The sequence below is a fragment of the Ips typographus genome, linkage group LG10 (genome assembly GCF_016097725.1).
Source record: "Ips typographus isolate SLU linkage group LG10, UJ_Ityp_2.0, whole genome shotgun sequence".
Taxonomy (NCBI): domain Eukaryota; kingdom Metazoa; phylum Arthropoda; class Insecta; order Coleoptera; family Curculionidae; genus Ips; species Ips typographus.
The window spans coordinates 1,124,297-1,142,657 of NC_138431.1; the positions used below are offsets into that span (position 1 = coordinate 1,124,297).

General features: G+C 42.2%; 1 long non-coding RNA gene across 1 annotated transcript; it reads left to right on the plus strand.

Moving 5' to 3' along the window:
* The first annotated feature begins 1,767 nt into the window (after positions 1 to 1,767).
* LOC145734879 (uncharacterized) lies at positions 1,768 to 2,309 on the plus strand. Its single transcript, XR_014179539.1, has 2 exons — positions 1,768 to 2,023; positions 2,144 to 2,309. It is a non-coding gene; the product is annotated as an uncharacterized LOC145734879 (long non-coding RNA).
* The last annotated feature ends 16,052 nt before the right edge of the window (positions 2,310 to 18,361 follow it).

An 18,361-nucleotide genomic window follows, 5' to 3' on the forward strand; every position in this document is an offset into this window, starting at 1 on the left:
CCTGCACCAGCTTTATTTTATACGGGTGAAAATGATTACTTTTTAGTATTCTTTGTACACTTCGGCGATTAATACCAGACACAAGTGCTAATTGCCGGGTGCTTAGCCTAGGATCCATAATAGCGTGTCCCAAAACCGCAACTTGTGTAACTTCGCTCCTTACTGGCCTTTGAACATTTCTTTTCTTATTAGCCACTGATCCTGTTTCCCTGAATTTTGCAATCAGTTCTAAAACATACTTCCTTTGCACATTTCTATTTTCTCCACGTTCGTTGAAGAGCTCAGCTATCCGAAGAGCATTTTGGTTATTTAAAAAAAACAGCTCAACGATTTGGATTCTTTCTTGCAGGGTATAAACCATTTTTATTACTTTCTTTAAAAATCAAAATACAATAAGCAATACCTAAACTTCACTCAAAGTTTAACTGGTATCTGACTGAGAGGCTTTGTTACTCGTCGTCTATTTTTATTTGGATTTGAAATACCAACGATACTGTTTTGTTTTGTTAGTGGAACCATAAGAAGGTTTGCAATGGTCATTTTTTTGCTGCGGCGAGGTAAAAAATATTTCTTCCAATAAAATGTGTAAATTAATAAAATAGTCTGTTGTTTGAGAACCGCTGAAGTAAAAGTCCTTAAACCAGGTATTTTTGTAAAGAGAATCGAAAGACCTATCAAATGATGTGTAACTCGACCTATCATTCCATTTAAGATTTTGGGGGTGGATTCCGCCCTGACCAGAGTGTGACAGGTAGGAACCCCTTTATAGTCTAAAAATGTTTCCCCCTCGAAAATAACATTGACGTGTCCGAGCGTTTTTCGAAACAATATACCGGGTGGCTGAAAACGTCGCTGTTTCGTTTTCGTTGCGCCACCCTGTATAAATAAGGGGCAAATGAAAGAAAAGTATATTGGAAAAAAAATACACTACGAGCATATGCGGTAATTAAGTACCGTAGATAAAATATGGGGCGTTAAATTCCACGGGTTTACAATTTCAAAAATTATATGAGTTGCTAAATGTAATAAATAAACGGTTGAAAAATGTAACTTGAAGACTTTATAAAAGTCAAACGGGGCACGTAAGAAAAAGATTACAAAGTTTCAATATGGGGACGTTAACTGTTTTCACATGATATAATATGGGCAAGCAGCGCTTGATAAGCATATTACAAGTTTTCGAAGGCTTTACAATGTATCAAAATAAAAACCAGTGGTAGGCAAATGGACAATTTATAATATAGGTTTATATCGTATTTAAGAAAAACAAAGGGATTTATATTTTTTTTTTTAGTGCATAACTTAACTAAGGCTATTATCAATATGCCTAAGTAGTAGAGCAATGGGGGTTCTGCCTCATTTTGATGAAATGGTGAAGGCGCGAGGCGTGGTGCCCGTAGCCCCGGAGCCCCGCGCCCCGCCTTGCGGAGCCCCGTGGGCCCCCCTGTCACTTGTCGTCACGGGGCCCCCCTGTCACTTGTCATACGTCACGGGCCCCCCTGTCACTTGTCATACGTCACCTGTCACCGGGCGCGTCCCGGTGCGCCCCCCCCCACCCCCCCCCCCTCCTGGTGACGTCACGTGGTGAAGTCCACTGGTAATTAAACCTTGAATAGCATGTCACTTGTCAAAACAGGTTCGGTGAAGGTCACCCACCCAACCCCTAACCCCAACCCTAACCCCCAACCCCTAACCCCCAACCCCTACCCCCAACCCCTAACCCCCAACCCCCTAACCCCCAACCCCTAACCCCCAACCCCTCGGACCAATCCAATGACATATCAATAATACTTGGGCTAATATCTAAACCATTGAGAACTTTTTCTAAGAAATCTTTATTTGCAACACTTTTAACGTAAACGGCGTCACAACCGTACAGCGCTCGTTTAATTATATCATTTATTCGGTTATAATTAATATTACCACGCGCAAATTGAAGTCCATGGTAATTAAATGTTGCCCGACTGACTATTTTCTTATTAGCAGCAGATAAGGATGCGTACGTCATTGGCGATTCAAACAGGTAATGGTTAACTTGCGACCCATTTGAAATGGTAACTTCTTTAGCAATAAATTCTGAACCTTGCACCCCGTTTAAGGTAAAACCTTGAATATCAACAGCAAACACTTTCATTTTTTTCAGAGAGAGAGCTCAACTTTTTAGGTCAACAGTCGGACACCTACTGAAAAATGATCAAAAAGTGATTTTTAATTTCATACATGGTCTGACCAGGGTCACTACGTAGTAATTTTTACGCTTATTTTTCAAGTAATTAGGTATTTGGTTGCAAATATATTCAAAAACAACAAATTATGCTTTTTGTTAATGTCCTATCAGCCCATATTTGGTGCTGCACTTTTCCCACCATTGACACATAATTGTTGTTGATGTACGCTTATTTTTCATGTATCTACCCACAAAATATATTTAAAAACAACAAATATGGGGTTTGTTAATGTCCTATCGGGCCTACTATCAATACATAATTGTTGTTTTTCGCTTATTTTCATAAATCTGACCACAAAAATATATAAAAGTGACAAAAATATGTTTTTGGTAATGTCCTATCTCCCCTTTCTTTGGTCACAACTGCATATAAAAGCAGCGAACGCAGTAGTAAAAATAAACAGTTCTTTTCTTCCAAGTCAGTTTGCAGCAGCTAAGATACAACAAAGAACAATGTCTAAGTCACCTGCCATAGTGATTGTGCTGAAACCCTCATCGAGTTGTGCAACATTGTTACACCACCACAAATCCGGCCCGACGAAGTGATTGAAGAAGAAGAAAACCAAAATAATGATGGTGAAGATGTCGTAAGTGATACCTATAGCTGCTGTACGTACAATCCGAATATTGACGTGAGATTACGAATAAGGGAAGTGAATGATTTTTATGAGGCCCAGGTTGACAAGCGCATCCACAGCATTACTGGAGATGTGAATCAACGAGACAAGGATTGGTGGTTGTGGAATCGTGCTGTACAGCACCATGATTTAATAGTTTTTTGCAATTTCCATTATGTTCTCGAGATAAGATCTATAAATTTAGTTATGAATATTTGTCCCGAATGCCATGAAGATTTTGACGATGAGTTTTACAAGAAAGGGCTTATCACTACAAGGGTGTGTCTTTTTTGCTAGTGCATGAGCATAACTTTTTTCATATGAATTGTGATGTGTGTTGTAAAACAAGCGCCTATAATTTCAATTTTTCATGTGTTTGGGGCAACAAAATACATAAACGTTTAGAAATGGTAAAATTATGGGGAGCACGAGAAGAAGAAGAAGAATAAAATGTGTTTTTTATACTTTTTGGTTCTTTATTTTTCCACACAAAAACTCTCTTACAGCAGCAGCAGCAGCAGCAGCAACATTGTTTTTATTAGTACCCCCACTTGAAAAACAAAAAAAAAAAAACTTGTTTATTTAATTTACTTTGCGAACAATTTCACTAAGTGGTAATTGCTCCATAATACAATCCTGAATTATTACACAATAAGCTTTAGTAGCTGCGGGTATACCCACTCTTGTTTCAATTTCTATTTTAACATCAATAGCAGATGATTTTAGGCTATCATCACGCCGAGAACAGTCAATAACAAAAATACTGTGGGTTTTAAAAGCATCATAATCCAAAAGTGTTTCCCTCCTTTCAGCTGAATTAAAGAAACTCGATGCAAATTGTACATAGTTGTAGTGGGCGTCAGCATAATCATTATTGGTAAAATTTAAATTCAATCGCTCATAAGGATAATATTCACCGTTGAGAAATAGTCTGATATCAGATATATTCAAATTATCAAACTGAGTTATGTCCTTCAAAGCTTGATTAATTCTGTTTGTTTGAAATCCAACGATGATGTAACGAGGGCAATCTACATCTGTAGTTGTTTTCACACTCCAAATCTCTTTTGTAGAACCTGCATTAAGGCTAGGTAATTCATGTAGTTCCCATTTTCGGAATGGAATTAGAATGGGTTTATCGTTACGTAATGATTTTAGCAGCTCAAGTTTAGTTTTATCAAGTTACTTGAAACACAAACTGGAAACAAACTCAAGACACTCAGAACAGATAATGGGTTGGAGTATGTTAATAGAGAAGTACAACAGGTTCTTCAGCAAAATGGAATCAAACATGAAAGGTCATGTAGTTACAGCCCACAACAAAATGGTCGCGCCGAACGCGAAAATAGGACACTAGTTGAGGGTGCAAGGTCACTATTACATAATCATAATTTAGATAAGAGTCTCTGGGCAGAGGCTGTTAACACAGTGGCTTTTGTATTGAATCGAGTGGGTGAGAGTAGAGACGTTGAGAAGACGCCTTTTGAAGTGTGGCATAGAAGAAGATTTAATATTTCCGTTTTGAAAGAATTTGGAATACAAGTGGCCTGCCATATTCCAAAGGAAAAACGATTAAAATTGGACCCTAAATGCAAACTGGGAATTCTGGTTGGTTGTAGCGATGAAAGCAAAGGGTACAGAGTTTTCTTTCCCAAGTCAAACAAAATAGAGATTCATAGAGATTTAATATGTCTACCTAATTCAGCAGAGACAGTGGTTCAGTTGGGTGATACCTCTCGGAAAAGGGAAGAGCAGCTGGCTGTTTTGTCAGAAGAAGAGGACTCAAATTCAACTATAAATCAACACGACCTTACACAAAATGTTACATTGGAGGAAAGTGTAATGTTAGACTCAAGGTCGGATTTGGGATCAGACTATACACCTTCATCACATGAATCTGATGATGTTGATTCCTTGGGTGATGAAATTCCTGAACAGGTCCTGATGAATCGAAGGCAAGATCGAAGGGGACGTTTGCTAAAAAAGCCAAATTGGTTAAGTGACTATTCTACAAGTTTCTTCACAGAAACTGAAGAACCAATAACCTTGGAAGAGGCTGTGTCGGGAAGAGACGCTGATAAATGGACAAGTGCGGTTGACAGAGAGCTAGAAGCTCTTGCAAAAAATGATACTTGGTCGGAAGTGCCGTGGCCGGTTGGAAAACCAGTGATCGAAAGCAAGTGACTCTTTAAGATCAACAGTGACGGACAGTACAAAGCGCGATTAGTAGCTCGTGGTTTTCAACAAGAGTTAAGCGATGAATTATATGACATTTACGCACCTGTGGCTAAGCTTGTAACTTTTCGAATTTTGTTAGTTGTAGCAAATGAATTAGGATTACCTGTATATCAAATGGATGTGCAAAGTGCCTTTTTATATGGTGACATCACTGATGACGTTTACATGTCATTACCTGGTCAGAATGTAAATAACGCTACAACTGTGTGCAAATTGAAGAAGTCAATATATGGGCTCAAAGGTTCACCAAAATGTTGGAATTTCAAATTTAACACTTTAATGGTTGAAACTGGGTTCAGAAGATCTGAAAACGATCCTTGTCTTTATAGTAAAATTACAGACCAGTCAAAGATTTTTGTGCTACTTTATGTTGACGATCTTCTAACTTTGGGCACAGATATTAACGAAGTTAATGATTTAAAATTAGTACTAAATAAGAATTTTTCTATGAAAGACCTCGGAATTATTACTGATTATTTGGGTGTAAATGTTGTTCAAAATTTGGAGTTGGGATGTACTAAACTTTCTCAAGGTGATTATTTAAAACGGGTATTGCAAAGGTTTAAGATGCAAGATTGTAACCCTATTAGTACCCCAAAGGATTCAAATTTTGATTCTGATATGTTAAAATGTTCAGACATCGATAAAGACCTAATCAAAAAGTGCAGACAAATAATCGGTAGTCTTTTATATTCTGTATCAGCAACTCGACCAGACTTATGCAATTGTCAGAAAGAAGTAGTAGTCCATATTCTTTCAGTGGAGTCGCAAGAGTACGAAAGGAAGGAAATGACAAACAGTCTTCTCCACAATACTTTATTATGACCTTAGATGGTAAGGTCTGCTCAACAAGTTTCGGTCACATAAATGACCATCTTCAGGAGCTCAAATCAGTCGATCAATGTGACTACTGTCTTTTTACAAGGGGAGAGACAGAGAGACCCATGTTATACCGAATTAGTGAATTTAACATAGTTCAATAGGCGAACAAAGCTCATTATGGAGAAAAAACTAACTCTAGCACATTCAATTAAAAACAAAAAACTTAAACTAGACCCATTTTAAGGGCTGGGTGAGACCCTATGGGGAAAAAAGTTTAAAACTTATACACCATCCGCAGAAGAGGCGATCAAACAGGAAACCTAACGCGATTTATTATAATTTAAGAGATGGTTTACTATTTATTAATTTATAAACCCGGTGCGGGTTGCAGAATTTAGGACGACTACATTCTGTGGCGTGAGCGGGGTCTTCTGGCTAGGTACTGCCTTCTCCGACGTGGTGCACAGCAAAACTGGACTGACTGGAATGAACTGAACCCCTCTCTAGGGTATAACTTCCTTCTTATAGCATTCCAAACCTCTTATAGCGTTCCACCAATCAAAAACTCCCAGACCTGGTCTCCTCTAGCCGACAACTCGTGACGACCTTTCGACCCTCGGTACTTGGAAACATTCCACATATTTCGCAACTCAGCAATTGCATCATAAGTGCAGTTGCACTCTGACCGCATTCCACAACTTTAATGTTTCCGCTCAAGTAATATAAATTCCACATTTTTTAATGTTTCCGTTCAAGTGAAATAAATTAGATTTATTTCATTCGTGACGGTATTAAAGAAAATCAGTCTTAATTAATTACATCTCAAATGAGACTTAGCCTTAATATTTACGTTATATTAACTATAACTCAGTCTTATCTAATATCGATCTATCTTAATGGAACCTCGTAACAATAACGAACAAAATGTATAACAAAAATAAGCATTCATCTTAAATCAAACTATGCCTAAACTAAACAACTATAATAAAGAAGTTAATCTCTCCTAAACATTCTCTCAAATGCAGAATTCTTATAAGATAACTGCTCTTACCCAACAAGATCTTCGGACAATCCAAAATTTATCCCTCAGACTATTCAGTACTACTCGAGGTGATTCATGAAGTAATCGAATGTGTTCAAATTGTATTAATATCATTGTTAAATGACTAGAACCTGATAATAATGAAGGATGTTTCTGTGAATATTTCCCTCATGTGTTGAGTGATAATTGCATTTCGATAATTGCGGTTTCTTTTCTAAAACGTGTTCTTTGGGTAAATTTGAGTCGAAAATGTTCTATGAACATGGTCCGCAAAATGCTTCCTTACCAAGATATGATTTTTTTAAGTTTAATAGTGTTGTGTTGAAAACTACAATAACCTCACAAAAATATTTATTTTTTTATTTCGTCTTTTATTTTATTTAGATCGCTCCTTAACGTCTCAGGTTGAATTAGTGACAGTGGTATATGTTTATGTCTACATTCTTGTATTGAGGATTGGCTCCGCATTCTTCTAATTAGTAAGATCATTTTCCTTGCCATCCCCAGATTTGCTTGTATGTTTGCCTCCAGAGACCCTGTCGCTAATTCCCTTCCTGCTATTTCCCTTTTTCGAACCTCGTTTAGGAATTACTCCAATATGTGCACCCTATTTTCTGTTGTCTTGATTGCCATGTTGGTTTCTTCCTGGCAGCGTTTCTGTTCTTCAGAATGTGTGCTGATTAGTTTCAGTGTATCACTCATAGTGCCATGTAGGGCATTTATATGTGCCTCCAGTTTACCCTCTTCCATGGACATTGAGTCAAGTTTTTCCTGGGTTGCTACCCCGCAGCAGTAATAAGCCCGTCCGCGATGAATCCTAGTGAGAACGTTCGTTTCTGACGTTTTGTCTTACTAGGCTCTGTCCACTCCGGGTACCAAGCTGCTTTGTACTTGTCCATCTCTATATCTATTGCCCTTTCTAATTCTTGTAAGTGTTTTTTGGCTCTGCAGTATATCTGTTGGTCACTGCTCACGCAATTATCAACTCGTCTGAACTTCTGGGCTTAGTCTAGGTTCTGTCCATGGGATAACGTATGTCAATGGAATAGTGCCCTCATAAAGTATTGTTTCTGGTAGTGTTTTCCATGTTGCTCCTGCTGACACTTCCACATGCTGTGTATCCGACGTGCCGGGCCTACAAAAATTGTTTTTATTACTGTCTCCGTTCCATGTAGGCCGACCGACTCGTGCTAGTCATTGTTCCTCTTCCTTGCTTTCTACGTCTGAATCTACATCGGATATGTCCCCTAATGTCCATTCATCATAGAATGGTAAAATCCTCCCTATGTGTACTATATCCGTTTTTTTTCCCTTTTTTCCGGTTTTACTTCGTAGTTAACTTCACTGAGTTTCTTTATTATTCTGTAGGGTCCGAACCATCGTAGCAGCAGTTTCACACTTTTTCCCACCTTCCTGATTGGGATAAATATTTTCACCCTATCTCCTACCTCAAATTCACCATTCCTGTGGTATTTATCGTAAATGTCCTTGTCCTTTTCCTGTTTTTTGTGGATATTATCTACAGCAATTGCCCTTAATAGTAAAGCTTTCTCTCGTAATTCGTTCGTGTTCGGTTCGTCCTCAGTTTCTAAAAGGGTGGCATCCAGTGGTAGTGTGGGGTTTCTTGCGAATATTAGTTGAAACGGGCTAAAACGTGTCGTCTCTTGTTTGGCCGTATTGTATGCAAATGTCACGAATGGCAGATAAGTGCACCAATCTGTCTGCTCTGTATTGCAGTATAGTGACAACATGTCAGCCAATGTTTTGTTTATGCGTTCAGTTAGGCCGTTGCACGAGGGGTGGTATGCCGTTGTAAAAGTGCTTTTCAAACCCATAATCTGTTGTAATTCCTTCACTAGTTCGGACTGAAATACCTTGCCTCTATTGCTGAGGATGCTTCTAGGAACGCCGTGAATTAGTATTACCCGTTCTAATAGGAATTTTGCCACAGGTCCTGCCTTCCAGTTAGGCAGGGCCGCTGTGATGGCGTATCTTGACGCGTAGTCTGTCACCATTACTATCGTTGTTTTGCCTTGGTTACTCCTCCGAAATGGTCCCAGTAGGTCTAGTCCTACTTTATCAAATACCTTGCCCAATTTTATTGGCTGGAGTAACCCCAATGGCTTATCGTTTGTTGGTCCTTTTCTTGCCTGACAGTCCCTACATCCTTTAACGTAGTTTTTGACGTCCTTAGTCATAGCATCCCAATAGTATTTGGGAGTAAGTCTACTCATGGTTTTTGTTACCCCCATATGTCCGCTGGTAGGTGCGTTGTGAGCTTCCCACAAAATTTCCTCCCTAAGTGACCGGGGTATCACGAGTGCGTGTTCCAGTCCTTCCTTAGTTTGTGTCGCTCTATACAGGACGCCCTCTTTCAGCCTGAAAATCTTTATTTTTCGTCGTGTCAATGCATCGACGTTCGTTGCTTCGGGGTCGCTTATTGCTAATTTTAGTTCAAGTATGGCCTTATCTTTATTCTGCAAATCTCCTATGTCTGAAGTTGATAACGTGAATGTGGGTATATCATCTAATTCGTCCAATTCAGCTTCGCTCCACCCTGCCACCGGGTTTCGTGATTGACAATCCGCGTCTTGGTGTTTACTGCCTTTTTTGTAGACTACCGTGTAGTCAAATTCTGCCGACTTGAGAGCCCAACGTGCTAATCTTCTAGAGTGATCTTTTACATTGTGAATCTAGCATAACGCGTGGTGATCTGTTACGATTTTCACAGGGTGTCCATAAATGAGATGTCTTAGGTAGGCCATTCCTCAGACTGCTGCTAATAGCTCTAACTCGCTGATTGAATAGTTCTTCTCAGCTTTTGACAAGGCTTGGCTTATATATGCTATGGGGTGGTCTTGACCGTCACTGCCTTCTTGGAGCAGAATTGCTCCTATCCCGTCCATACATGCGTCTGTGTGCATTGTACACCCTACATCCGGATTGTAATGTTTTAATACTGGGGATGACGTGAGTTTTTCTTTCAGGAGCTGAAATGCCTTCTCTTGATTTTCACCCCAGCAGAACTTGTTCTTTTTTGTAGCCTCATGTAAGGGCCGTGCCAACACTGCGTAATCCTTGATAAATTTTCTGTAAAAATTGCATAGTCCTAAAAAGCTTTGTAGGTCTTTTGTTTTCTTAGGTGTGGGAAATTTCTTAATCCCTGCAAGTTTTTCTTCCTTTGGGCTTATTCCTTCTTTGCTTACTGTGTAACCCAAAATCCTTATTTTTTCCTGTAAATATTCGCATTTACTGGGTTTTAAGGTCAGATTGGCTTCTCTCATCCTTTGGAATACTTTTTGTAATTTTGCTAAGTGGTCCTCTAAGTTCTCTGAATAAATAATAATATCATCTAGATATATTAGTATGTCCTTCCATTTTAAGTCCCTAAATATTCTATCTGCAAGTTGTTGGAAGGTTGCTGGTGCATTGCATAGACCAAAGCTTAATACGTTGAATTCGTATGATCCATGTCCCTGTGCTGTGAAAGCCGTGTACTGCTTGGATGACTCTTCTATAGGTATCTGCCAGTAACCCGAGAACATGTCCAGAGTTGTAAAGTACTTGGCATTTCCCATGTATGTGAGAATGTCATCGATTTGTGGTATTGGGTAACAGGATTTTTTGATGACCGGGTTTATCGTCCTTTTGTAGTCCACGCAGAACCTGGTGGTGCCATCTTTCTTTTTTACCAGTACAACGGGGCTCGCCCATGGCGAGAGGCATGGTCTTATTACCCCGCGATCGAGCATTTCTCGTATTTGTGTGTCGATGATTTCTCGCTCGGATTGTGAGACTCTGTAAGGGCGGCATTTTACTGGTTTATCTTCTGTCACTTCTATTTTGTGCTCTATCAGTTGTGTTTTGCCCATGTATTTTGGTGACTTGCAAAACACATCCCCATATTCAACTAGTAGCCTCTCTAGTTCCCTTTTAAACCGCTTGTCCCTAATGTGGTCCAGCTTGTGGTCTTCTAACGTTACAACTTCCTCGTCTGTTCTCTGTGTTGTAAAGAGTGCTGTTGTGGTCAAACCACTGGGCTCTTCTAGCCGTGCCACTGTTGTGTCCTTGTAAATAACCCTTCTAGTTGGCCCTATGTTCTTGAGGGTCAATGAAATAGAGTTTTCGGCTCTTTCTATGTTGCATAGCAGGTGGTTGCGTACTAGCCATCCCTCATTTTGTACCAATAGCATTTCTGTAGATAAGGGTATTTCTGGTGTCGTTTTGATGGACTTTTCTTCTCCTGGCTTCAGGGTGTAATCTTCCCTTGCTTTTAACTTAATTAACAAGCGGTCATTGTTCTTTATGTGGTTAGGCAGGGTGTTCCATGAGCTGGTTTCTTGTGCCCTGATTTTTCTTGGACGGGGTTCTTTCTTTTTTGAAACAAGCACCGTTACACTTGTTTCCTTGAACGTCTCATATAGAAGGCCTTTAAGCTTTTCCCAATCTGACTCGCTGTTTGCAGATGTCAATCTAGGTATAGCCACCTTACTTATTTTATTGCGTATTGCCCAATCTTTCAATTTTCTACAGCAATGTTGGAGCGTATGAGTAGGGATATATTCGCTACCTTCCTCTTTCACTATCATCTGTAGGGTATGTATGTTTTTCCTGCATGAACTGACCACGCTCCCTATGGGTAGTTCTCCTGTGTTGTAATCTGCCAAATGGTCCCTGATGGCTTTCCCCACACCTCTATCCTTACTGGGAGCTGAAGAGACTGCAACAGCCCATGCAGTGCTACTCGGAAGACTGAAGATAGACCCAGGTATTTCCTGGATCACTTCTGACCAGCTCCGTGTCATGCATGGTTTCTTTGGTGCCGAGTGTGTTAGATATTAAGCAAACTGCTGCTTGCATTTCTCTTAAGAATTCCACGCCCAAAGTAAGGGGTTGTGGTGTATTCTCCAATATTGTTGCCCTAATCTCTAATTTTTTCATGTAGTTCACTCTGAGCTCCAGTGATGCCATTGTTTCGCCTAGACTTCTTAGTTTCTGACCGCCCGCTGTCACAAGCAACGTGGGTGGGTCTCTGATTCTATGTTTTTTGTTGACTAGGAGATGGCTTATCACATTTAGTTCTGCACCTGTGTCGATGATCGCCGGTACGTAACAGTCGTTTACAACAGTATTAATATAAAGTATTTTGTAGCACGTCGTGCCCCGAGTCGAGAGGGTGACGGAGCTTAGTTTTGCCATCCCCTGGAGTTTGGGTGCTGCTGTCTACTTCTGCAAACAGCAGCAAAGTGGCCTATTCTACCGCAGTTGTAGCATCTAGGCCTATTATCGTACGTCCTGGTGGATTGGTGCTGTCTTACAGGAGTACTGGCATGGTTTGTGCCATAGACTTTCCTGGGCGGTGGAGGGGTTCTGTCCTGGCGGGGACTGTAAAAGGGTGGCTGTCTTTGCCCTACTGGCATATAGTCTTTCCTGGGCGGTGGTGGTGTCCTGTACGAGCGAGTATTGTCAAACGGAGATTGTCTTTGCGCTACTGGCCCATATGCCTGTTCTTCTGTTTGACGCTGCGGTCTGAAGGTAAGTGGCGTGGAGCATTCTTCAGGGGCATTGTCTATAGTGGCGCAAAGTTTTTTGACCTCGTCCAAATTCCTGGGTGGGTTATTGGGAAAATTCGTCAGCCAGTAGTATTTGGCTCTCGGTATGTCCCTCAACCCATTCTGAAAGATTTCTAGGAATTCATCGAGGTCCAGATTTTCCCTGTATTCTTCGTATAGGACCCGTAGATCACAAAAAAAAATTTGTCTGTTCCAGGTCCCTTTGTCTCCTTTGCTTCACCTTGGCAAGCAGATGGCGACTGTGATTACCGTCGCTAAATTCTGTCTTAAATGCTTGACAGATGTGTAGCCAGTTGCTTTCGGGGTTTGCTGCCTTATACTCCCTATACCAAATGTTTGCAGCGCCCTGCAGGTACGAGTGGAAGTATAGGATTTTTAGGGCATCGTTCCAGCTATTGGCCACCGCCGTCCGTTCGTATGTGCCGATAAATTGGAGTGCTGAATCGCTACCCCGATTGAATGTTGGCGGGCTGATGAATTGAGGTAATGCGGGTGTTTTTTCCCCTGCCTCAACAGCCGAAATGGTAATGTTCGCCATTTCCCTTGATCCCTTCTTGCCTTCTAATGCTTGGGGGACACGAAAGGAGCCTCCACGTAGAATGTGTTAGATATACATTCGAGCGTCCCCTGGGCAACAGCTTCGGCTGGCTAATCCTTTCACTCCAGAAGCATCAAAAACGAAAAGCAAAATGCACCCGTCACAAAGGACCTTTTCAGGTCCAAAGATGACTATTATCTCTATAAACATCCAGGGGACCTATGCCAACAATACAACTGTGATGTTCTATGCATACAGGAGACCCACAGAGATGGTAACCAAAAGAGACCCAAAATACAAGGAATGCGGCTTGCTGCCGAAAGACCTCATGGACAATACGGAAGCGCAATTTTCATTAAGCCAAACATGGTCGTCCAGTCCACTAATGTGGCTGAGGAAAATGAAATCGAGATTTTAACAGTAGAACTAACCAACTGCAACATCACCTCTGTGTACAAGCCACCACACACTGAAATAAAGGCCAACGACTTCTGCCAACTGGACGCAGATAAGACACACTTCGTGGTCGGAGATTTCAACAGCCACAGCAGTCTGTGGGGCTACCGTGACGACGACAGAAATGGGGAGGCAGTGATCCAATGGGCAGACGCAAGCAAACTAACCCTTCTGCACGACAATAAGCTGCCGGCATCCTTCAATAGTGCCAGATGGCGGAGAGGATTTAACCCAGATCTGATATTTGTGAGCGATCGGATAAATCTCCAATGCGTCAAGGGAGTATGCCTACCCATCCCAAACACACAACACCGACTAATAATGTGTCAAGTCATGGCCATAGCCCGACCTCATAACATCCCATTTAGACGCAGATATAACTTCCAGAAAGCCAATTGGACCAAATTTCAGAAACTCTTGGATTGTGCAGTGGACACGCTCGAGCCCATTCCGAGCTCATATGATAGCTTTGTGGATACTGTAAAAAAGTGTTCACGACTCTCTATCCCTAGAGGCTGCAATACTAACTATATCCAAGGCCTAACAACAGCGTCGAAAGCCCAAATGGAAAACTACTTAACCCTGTTCGAAGCCAACCCCCTGGGAGAAGACACAATAGAGGCGGGCAAACAACTAATCACCTCTATATCCGAGGCCAAGAGGGAAAACTGGACCAAACTGATGGATGAACTTGATATAAGCATAAGTAGCCACAAAGCGTGGAGACTTCTAAAGCGCTTAAACAACGACCCTACCAAATCAAGTGCCCATGCCAACGTAACAGCAGATCAAATAGCTGCTCAGCTCGTGAAAAATGGCAAGCCCGATCAAATGCCACCAAAGAAGGCAACCAATATTAACCGAATAGAGGATAACGAGACGAACAACCTATCCACCCCCTTTAGAATGGAAGAACTGAACGCTGCCATAAAGAAATGCAAACCACGGAAGGCCGCTGGCCTGGACGACATCCTGACAGAGCAGATCAAGCATTTCGGGACGAAAACAAAACGGTGGCTTCTGAACATGTACAATGCCTGCCTACAACAGTGCAAGCTTCCTAATATCTGGCGAAAGGCCAAGATCATAGCTATCCTCAAACCGGGCAAAGAAGCTAATAACCCAAAGAGCTACCGTCCGATCTCGCTGCTATGCCACACGTATAAAATCTTTGAAAGATTAATACACAACCGGCTTTCACCGACCGTGGATCCAATCCTTATACCACAGCAGGCTGGATTCCGCCCTGAAAAAAGCTGTACGGCACAAGTGCTCAATCTAACTCAGCACATTGAGGACGGCTTCCAAGGGGGATATATAACGGGTGCCATCTTCATCGACCTCACGGCGGCATACGACACCATCAACCTCCGACTCCTGATGCAGAAGATATATCATACAACCAAAGATATCAATCTCACGAACATTATTAGGAACCTGCTTCAAAATCGGAGGTTCCTGGTGGAATTCCAGGGAAAACGAAGCAGGTGGAGGAACCAGAGAAACGGCCTGCCACAGGGAAGCGTGCTGGCACCACTACTCTTTAACATATATACCAACGACCAACCCCTCCCTGAAGGAACCAAGAGCGAGAAAAAGAGATATATATGCAGACGATAGGGCAATCACAGCACAAGGGAAAACTTTCGAAGAGGTGGAACAACGTCTGAGCGGGGCCCTAGTAACGTTGGACTCGTACTACAGAAATAACCAGCTGAAGCCAAACCCGGCAAAAACGCAGGTATGCGCCTTCCATCTTAAGAACAAGCAGGCCCGCAGAAAATTACAAGTCGAATGGAAGGTAATACCTTTGGAGCACTGCCCTAACCCTAGATACTTGGGCGTGACACTGGACAGGGCCTTAACGTTCAAGCGTCACTGCCTAAACACCAAACTGAAAGTCAGCGGAAGAAACAACATAGTCCGCAAGCTGACAAGCTCTAACTGGGGAGCCAAACCTGGGGTTCTCAAGGCCTCAGCACTCGCCCTCTGCCACTCAGCCGGCGAGTATGCATGCCCGGTTTGGTATAGCTCAGCGCATGCAAAACAAGTCGATGTCGCCCTCAACGAGACAAGCAGAATCATCACCGGATGCTTGAAGCCGACTCCCCTAAACAAAATCCACCACCTAGCTGGCATCGCTCCTCCTGCCATCCGTAGGGAAGCAGCTGCACTCAAAGAGCGATCCAAAGCAGCAACATCTGAACGCCACCTCTACGGCCTTCAACCGGCCCACCAGCGACTAAAATCAAGGCGAAGCTTCCTGAGATCAACAGAAGATTACGAAGAACCTAAAACCAGAGTGGACCTCTGGAGGAAGACCTCAAATCAACACTGGATGAAGCCGAATGAAGAGCTGGCACCGGGAGGCGGTGAAAACTGGGAAATCTGGAAGGCGCTGAACAGACTGCGGACGGACACGGCGAGATCAAAAGACACCTTAAATAAGTGGGGCTACCCCGTGGACTCCGATCTCTGTGATTGTGGAGAACTGCAAACCACGCAACATATGTACACCTGCCCGCTGTGCCCCGCTAGATGTACCATAGAGGACCTTAGGGCAGCAAAGCCGAACGCAATTGACCTCGCCCGCTTCTGGGCACAAAGTGTTTAGCTCACGTCTGTGATTATAGACATTTGATATAATGTGTTAATTAACTAGTATTTATTGTTATATAATGATGCTTCTGACACGAATAAATAAAATTCTAATGCTTTATCTCTTTTTTCAGGGTGTACGTGTGTCCTTGTCTCTATCACTGTATTTTCCAGATCGTTTTCTGGTTCTTGTGGCTGCTCAATGTCTTCCCTTTTTGTATTTGCAAGCGTAAGGGTTAGGTAATCTGTTTCTTGCATCCAAGGGTCTCCTACGCTTGAACTCCTGTGCCTTGGTTGAAAGGGGCTGTTAGGGTTTGCCGATCTCAAGTTGTACGCTTTTCTCATTCCTGTGGGGCGTACGGCTGGGTGTGGCCACGGATATGGAGATCAGTAGCCCCGGGATTCAACAAGGCGCCTCCACCATGTCACGTTTCAGGGGGTAGCGTAGGAAGAGAAACAAGATCGTAGCTTAAGTATGTCGTCTTTATTTAATACTCAGATAACATTTATCTAGCTCTTACCCCCAGATTAGGAGGGCCGCTAACACCGCCGCTGGCGGGACGCACATTGAACACTGTCCAAGAGGGGGTGTGTGGGTGTGGGTGTATGTGCGTAAGCCCTTCTGAAGTGCCGCCAAGCAGAACCCGCTCGATACGAGCAGGGTGTCCCTATGTCCGACACGCCCAAAGGATTTACTTAAGGCACTGCAAGCCCTCTTGAAGCGTCGCCAAGCGAAACCCGCTCGATACGAGCAGGGAGCCCCTATGACCGACACGCCCAAAGGACTTACTTAAGGTACTGATAGGGTTAAGAGTTCGGACGGTCACCTCTTGGTATGCGTAAGAACTCTTATCTTTTCAGCCTGGGCTTCCAAGAAGGTATCGAGCCGTCCGGGCACTAGATAGTTCGGACTGATGCTTGAAGACCGACCTAGAGACAAGTGATCTTAGATGGTTTGAGACGCTGATTAAATACCGACATCATGACACCAATTTGCCGGTCTTGCTGATTCAGACGGTGCACTGGGGGAGACCGGGGCCAGACTAGGTAACGGAACATAGTGCAACTTCTGTTATTCGTGACAATATCGTTTGCATTCTGACCATATTTGTTCAATTGGATTGTATTGGCAGTGATATGGTGGAAGTCTTAACACACGATGGCCATATTTAAGTGCTAACTCGTCAATTCTGTAAAATATGTACATTAAAACTAATTTCTTATAGAATATTATACCAGGTGTCCAAGAGCACCCTGGACATAGGAGATTAACATGGGAAAATGGTTTTGATTTTTTTGCGCCTGTACGGTTGATTTGATTGAAAAATCCTATTAATGAAAGTTGTAGTACCTATCACGGACTAGTTTTCTGTATTTTTTTCGGATCTCTAACTTGAGCCCTTTCGTCGTAAAACACGAACAAAAATGAGAAAATTTAAACTTTTGGCCTGCACTGTATAGGCGGTTGTCCGTGATAGGTACTACAACTTTTATTAATACGATTTTTCAATCAAATCAACCGGGTCCGATTCAATCCCGACGTGACTTGATGACGTCAAAATTCCATCGCGCACGGAATACATGAAACAGACCAGAAAAGCAATTGATGACGTAACCGCCACAGGAAAAAAATGGACTATATGTAGTTTCCAATAACAATAAACGAAAGGTAGACCTTATAGCTGCTGATAAGTAGAAAGAATTGCTGATAAGGTCGGCTGTGTTACCGCTTGCTCAAGATTCTCTTCAGTTTGAGGATTAATGGGCCTCCTGGCCTACACCTGTGCCAGGTCATCCGGATTCGGGCACGGTGCCGGATTGCGGTTAACTTGACTTGCGTGTGATTCAGGTGGTCCCAAAAAAGTTTGTTGTCCAAATGCACCTCCAGAAGATGCGCCAGCAGTATCTACTACTGATGTTTCATCTCTGTGTTGTGTTTGGGGTACTATTGGTACTGGTGAAACGTAACATTTGGTAATTCGTGTATTGGGAATAATTCGATTCATAGCATTTCTGGACACATTACTCTATATAACATCAGATGCAGCATTGTCCCTACTTACGTTATTCTCATCCTCACTTTCGCTGTCAAATTCTTTTGCATATTGACGTATTACAGCCTCAATGGAATTTTTCACATTGTCGCTTTGTTCGGTCGAAATGGTCGGATATTCAACAACAAATAATATAAACTCGATAAGTTTATTTTCATTTTAGCAAAGTAATGTGATAAAACTAAAACAGTGTGTA